Here is a 5,948-nt window from a genome sequence, read left to right on the forward strand (position 1 = left end):
ATCTGCACACACTCATCCTCCATTTTAGACCTAACATGGTAACACCCTATCTAGTTTTATGACTCTTTGTTTAAAAGCACCTGTGGGGACAGACCCACCATCTTGTCTTCTTTACAGGAAAGTTGAGACTTTCTGCTAACGAATCAGGTTTCACTCACTCCTGTACTGCAGATGTGTTTAACCAATCAGAGAACCTCCTGACATGTTTGTCCCTAAGTTTAACTCTTACGCTCTCTCAACGCTCTCTGGCCCTCTCTCTTACGCTCTCGCTCTCTGGCCCTCATCTCAGTCTCATCTTTGTCTCTGACTTAAACAGTCACAAGTTTTTGAGAAATGATTTGAACTTCTCTCCAGTCAGGAAGTTGCTACAAGCCACTTCCACAGTGACTAACTTTAAGTTTATCTCCATTTTTGAAAAATAGCCAAGCAGCTTTTTCCCATTTTTGGAGCCAATCAATTTTTATAGTTTCCCATGAATGAATTTCATTACTTTAACTTTCCATTTTTATTCTTTCCTCCTCATCCTCAGAGCGTTAGAAAATCCCTATAAATCCCAAATTCACACAAACATCTAAAACACTGTGTATATACCATACATCTGTGTTAAAATGTACATTTTGTGTGATACCAATGAGTCAAAATCACTGTGAATAATTGTGAAACTGCCTAATTTATCACCATGTTAATAATCCTGTGTTTTTATTGACATTTAAACTCTATTCTGACATCAAGAACCCACTACAAAACAGGGAATTGTAACAATTAATTAAAATAAAGTGATCTCGGACACTTAAAACTCAATTCTAGATGGCACCTCTGGCAATAAACATATTAAAAATTAATAATTAATATTTTTGAATATTAATCACCCCTTGTTCCCCTACAACAATAATAAAAAAAGGAAATGGCACATGCATACTAAACTACTGGGCTCATGAGATAATCTTATTTTGTAACTAGTAGAAGACCAAGGAACTAAAGCTAATAACTGTATAACTGTGACATTGACTAAATATAAAGATCATATAGATGCTAATCACTTATGATTTTTTTAAATTACTAATTACAATTATCTGTTAATTGTATTTATGTATCTATTTTGCACAATTAAAAAAAACAATACATAACATTTCAGAAAGAAACTCACTGCAGAGGCAGAAAGCTCAGAGCTTAAATATTCTTTTTCAAATTAAAACACCACAAAACTGTTTCTAAACTTTCACTTTCTCAAATATAAATCTAGTTCAAATAAAATGCAGTATAAAATATCTGAGCTGGTGCATTTTGTCACCAATAAAGTAAATTAATGCACAAATAAAACTCATTTTAACCAGAAATGTAAGATATAAAATTGGGGTCACGACCTGAAAAAGGTTGTGAACCACTGCCTTACATCCTGATATGAAGAGTGAATGGCCTTGTTTTTTTTACTATCATTTATTTTTTATTTTCTGTTACTGTTAATTTAGGGTTCATTACACATTACAGAATATGAACATTCATTGTCTCCTTTTCACAGTTTTGTACATTGAAGTATTTCAATAAAAAATACATTTCAAGTGAAAAATAAAGGTTTGAATCCAACCTGGATGTATCTCAGGTATGGGTCAGTGTGCACTTAAACCCCTGGTTACCAACACGGTGCCCGTGGACCTCAGGTAGCCCACATGGACCATGTGTGGGGCCCTCAGGCCTATTCCAACAGCAGCACTAGTCACCAGTTAAGTCCATCTAAAATGTGATTTACCAGCTTCAAACTCACACAGACTAATTCAGATGTAGTCAGAGCCTTAGTACAGTTAAATACTGCTGCACTTAGTCATAAAATACCTATCTATAAATGTTTATTTTCACTGGAACATTGAGACAATTGTTCAAGTATCACAGATAGGATTTCACTAAAGATGCTGCAGATTTGGTGTTTAGATTTGGATGTTTTTTCTAAAAAATAATTAGTTTTAAAATAATAAGTGGAGTTTTACAAAAGCTTGAATAATTGTTCTAAGAACATTCTTTGGTTAGTAAAAGAGTAGTTAATGGCTAGTAAAAGAGTAGTTAATGGTTAGTAAAAGAGTAGTTAATGGCTAGTAAAAGAGTAGTTAATGATTAGTAAAAGAGTAGTTAATGGTTATTAAAAGAGTAGTTAATGGCTAGTAAAAGAGTAGTTAATGATTAGTAAAAGAGTAGTTAATGGCTAGTAAAAGAGTAGTTAATGGTTAGTAAAAGAGTAGTTAATGGTTAGTAAAAGAGTAGTTAATGGCTAGTAAAAGAGTAGTTAATGGCTAGTAAAAGAGTAGTTAATGGCTAGTAAAAGAGTAGTTAATGGTTAGTAAAAGAGTAGTTAATGGCTAGTAAAAGAGTAGTTAATGGCTAGTAAAAGAGTAGTTAATGGTTAGTAAAAGAGTAGTTAATGGTTAGTAAAAGAGTAGTTAATGGTTCGTAAAAGAGTAGTTAATGGCTAGTAAAAGAGTAGTTAATGATTAGTAAAAGAGTAGTTAATGGTTAGTAAAAGAGTAGTTAATGGCTAGTAAAAGACTAGTTAATGATTAGTAAAAGAGTAGTTAATGGTTAGTAAAAGAGTAGTTAATAATTAGTAAAAGAGTAGTTAATGGTTAGTAAAAGAGTAGTTAATGGCTCGTAAAAGAGTAGTTAATGGCTAGTAAAAGAGTAGTTAATAATTAGTAAAAGAGTAGTTAATGGTTAGTAAAAGAGTAGTTAATGGCTAGTAAAAGAGTAGTTAATGGCTAGTAAAAGAGTAGTTAATGGTTAGTAAAAGAGTAGTTAATGGTTAGTAAAAGAGTAGTTAATGGCTAGTAAAAGAGTAGTTAATGATTAGTAAAAGAGTAGTTAATGGTTAGTAAAAGAGTAGTTAATAATTAGTATGATGATTCACAATGAAATGTTTCAGAAGTGGTCATTTAAACATAAAATAATGGCATAAATTAAAGAGAAATAAAGTGTTGCTGTTCAAACACATTTCCTAACTTTTTAGTAGATGTAAAGTCTTTCTTCTTTATCTTTCCCTTTAATTAAAGTCACAGTGAAACTGGAAAAATGTACTGGTATTTCTGTGTGTATCAAACTGGTAGCATTACTATATTATTACAAAACAGATTATTTAGTGGGTATAATTGATAATGGTCATTAATGATTATTGGTGATTATTATTTATTAATTGATATGGTATGGTGATGAGAGGTAGAGAATGTCAATGTGTATATGTATGTACAGTATAAGTGTATGTATATTTGTATGTATATACAGACCCTTTCCAAAAAATTAGAATATTATTGAAAAGTTGTTTAATTTCCATAATACCACTCAAAAAGTTAAACTTTCATAGATTATAAATTCAGGGCCCACAATTTAAACGATTTCAAGTATTTATTTGTTTATTTTTATATAATTTGGGCTTCCAGTAGGGATGGGCGATATTGACAAAATAAAGGCAGGCATACGCTGTGCGATTTTTTCAATGGTTGCACTCAGCTTCAGCCCAAACTGAGCCACTCAGCCTGAATGTGTGCAGCTCACGATGCATATTCTCACACTGTTCATACACGACACGTAGGGGTCTTGTTTCTGGAAATGCAACGTACAAATTAGAAGTAGAAAAAGAACACTCACGAGGAACTCACGAGGATTTAAAACATGTTTGAAATCCTTACGACCTACGATTGATGATCGGGAGCTGGTCGTGAGGTGTTAATTGCTTCTCGTGACCCCATGTATACTACACGATGCACGACACACGATCTAGCAGAGACTTGCACGATCCCACAAAATAGTCGCACGAGTTGAAAATCGCCTCAAAATGGGCCAAAAATCACAGCGTATGTCTGCCTTAATTCAGATGTTTTATAAGGAATACTTGCTTAATAGGAAATGCAATTAAAAAGGCTATTTGTGGTCAGTTAAAATTTTACTTTTTAAAATCTAAAAACTGTAGTAATACAACAAATAGTAATGCTTAATGCACATAATATAAATTTGTTGATTTTACTTAAAAATGTCATTATATAGGTATTAACATGTTAAGAAATTCATACAAAGATTAGTTTTGTTTTATCTACATAATAAATGAATGTGTGTATTTGAAAAAAAAAGTAATTCATACAAAGTATGAAGTAAAATAAAATGAATTTTTGTTTACTTGAAATTTCTGTTTTCTACATTGAAAACTTTGTGTAATTCATACAAATGTTAGTTATGTTCAATCCAGTTGAATAAATTAGGTTCAGTTTACTTAGAATTTATTTTTCATGCAAAGAAATAAATAAGTAGCTCAATAAACAATCATTTGATATTTTTCTCATTTACAGAGTTTCACAGCCGTAACATAACTATTAAACACAGATTTTCTACCCACTAATGTGGAACTGAGATGGCTGGGAATCAAACCCAGGTTAACTGCTTGAAAGGCAGCGATGCTCACCACTAAACCACCATCACTACCAATCCTCTCCTTCAATAGTCAACGACAGCTTGGAGATATTTAAAGAACCGTTCTCTGAAAGAAAATGAAAGGATACACAGAACAATGGACCTCGTTCACAAACAGTGCGTGTGCACAAATGTGGGCTTGGATTGTACGTACGAATGTTTGACGCACAAATCTGATTCATTAAAGGTAGGGTAGGTAATTTTCGAAAGCTATCTTGATTTTGGATGTAGCTTCCTCTGACGGTTCCGCCTTCCCTCCCTCTGTGCTCCGTCTCACTCACGTGCACGAGCAGCGCTCTTAAAGAAGTGGATCTAAGCTCATTGCGTGTATTGTGTAGGAACTCATTCTCATTCAGCAGTAAGTAAACACTAAACTTTATCATTATATATTATAAAACGTGACTAAAAACTCTGTTTTAACTCTGTCAGTGATGACACACTGAGTGTGAGCTCATGCATGCGAGGGGTTGAGTACATGCAGGGAGACGGAGAGACGTGATTGGTTAAAGAAAAATGAAGTGTGTTATATTAACAGCTGCTACAGATGATGGATTTTCTTCGTTCCTTTTTCAGAGAACATAAGATCTTAATTTTTGTCAGAACATTAAGAACATTTCAACCAAAAACTTAAAAAGTGTATCTGAAGAAAATTCCCTACTTTAGCTTTAATATTTCATTACTTGACTTTATTTTTACCCTGAGAACAAATTTAGAACCTCCTCAGACCATGTGTACGTACAAATAATGAAGCATTAAACATTAAACATCTTTTCCCAAACTACATTTATTTATATTAGCTTAAAGATAATAATATAAACCAGGTATTTACTCATAAATATTTGTGTGTCCTTGTAGAGAAAAAGGGGTGTGGTTTATGCTGTTTGCAGATTGAGTTTATTAATTGAAATGATTCTGATTCACTAAAATACACAAAGCGGTGAGAAGAAAAATGCCCTGTGCACACATGTCATGAATCTGATGTTGACTCAGTGTGTAAACTGAACATGTGCTCAGAGTGAGAACATTGCACCACATTTATTAGTGAATGAGGCCCAAATGTTCCAAAAATCCAAAAACTCACTTTAAAAGCAGAGAAGATTGGAACCAATTAAATATCTAATAGTGAACCATCAGGGTGCTGTGGTTGAGCTGGTCAAAGTGTCTGTCTATTAAACAGCAGGTTGTGGGTTCAAATCCCAGCAGTACCAACTTGTTTTTTTGTGTTTGTGTAACCCTACGGTGATTGTTCTGCTAGTGAGAGCTCTAAGATTCTAAGATAAGGTTATCCAAGTCTAGATTCCATGAGGAGACTGGCTGTAAATAGGTCTAACAGTTTAATAACTGGTAGATTCCACCCAAATAAAGGACACGACAACAGGTTTAAAGTTTGAGTTCAATTAGTATTTGTTTTTCAGTTTCTTTCTTGTTTTTAGTCAATGACTCAAATGAAATAACTAAACTAAATAAATGTACAGATTGGCCACAATATTACCTCTGAGATCTCA

The 5,948-nt window shown here is 33.1% G+C and overlaps 1 non-coding gene across 1 annotated transcript; it reads left to right on the plus strand.

The window, feature by feature from the left end:
• Positions 1-5,577: 5,577 nt before the first annotated feature.
• On the plus strand, positions 5,578-5,651 carry trnan-auu (transfer RNA asparagine (anticodon AUU)). Its single transcript has one exon. It is a non-coding gene; the product is annotated as a tRNA-Asn (tRNA).
• Positions 5,652-5,948: the final 297 nt, after the last annotated feature.

The sequence above is a fragment of the Gouania willdenowi genome, unplaced genomic scaffold (assembly GCF_900634775.1).
Source record: "Gouania willdenowi unplaced genomic scaffold, fGouWil2.1 scaffold_296_arrow_ctg1, whole genome shotgun sequence".
In the NCBI taxonomy this organism is placed as follows: Eukaryota; Metazoa; Chordata; class Actinopteri; order Blenniiformes; family Gobiesocidae; genus Gouania; species Gouania willdenowi.